A 303-nucleotide genomic window follows, 5' to 3' on the forward strand; every position below is an offset into this window, starting at 1 on the left:
GGTAAGGAAAGATAATAATTCAGATCTTGGTCCAGGTTTAAAAGACTCTCATCAGGGTACATAAATCTGTCCAAATACTAGTAACGAAATCCTACCAAGGGGGGTGGGGGGGCACTCACAACGTTAAAGGTAAAGCGTTGGGTGCCTGGGTGTCATTCCAAAGCCTCTGAGCCATCAAACGCGCCCGAAAAGGGAACACCAAATACTTGAAGTTGCTCTGAAGAAGTTGATGGAAAGGGGAGAGCAGAAGGGGTGGATGTGAGGCAGCAGTAACAGTGAAGAAGCAGTGGGAGGGGAAATGAG

At 47.9% G+C, this 303-nt stretch overlaps 1 protein-coding gene across 1 annotated transcript in view; it reads right to left on the reverse strand.

Annotated features, from left to right (window-relative positions):
- The window catches only part of LOC119592994 (voltage-dependent calcium channel type A subunit alpha-1-like), a gene marked incomplete in the record, with an annotated part of 154,497 nt that overhangs the window by 67,295 nt on the left and 86,899 nt on the right, over window positions 1–303 (reverse strand).

This window comes from Penaeus monodon, chromosome 31, assembly GCF_015228065.2.
Source record: "Penaeus monodon isolate SGIC_2016 chromosome 31, NSTDA_Pmon_1, whole genome shotgun sequence".
NCBI classification, from domain to species: domain Eukaryota; kingdom Metazoa; phylum Arthropoda; class Malacostraca; order Decapoda; family Penaeidae; genus Penaeus; species Penaeus monodon.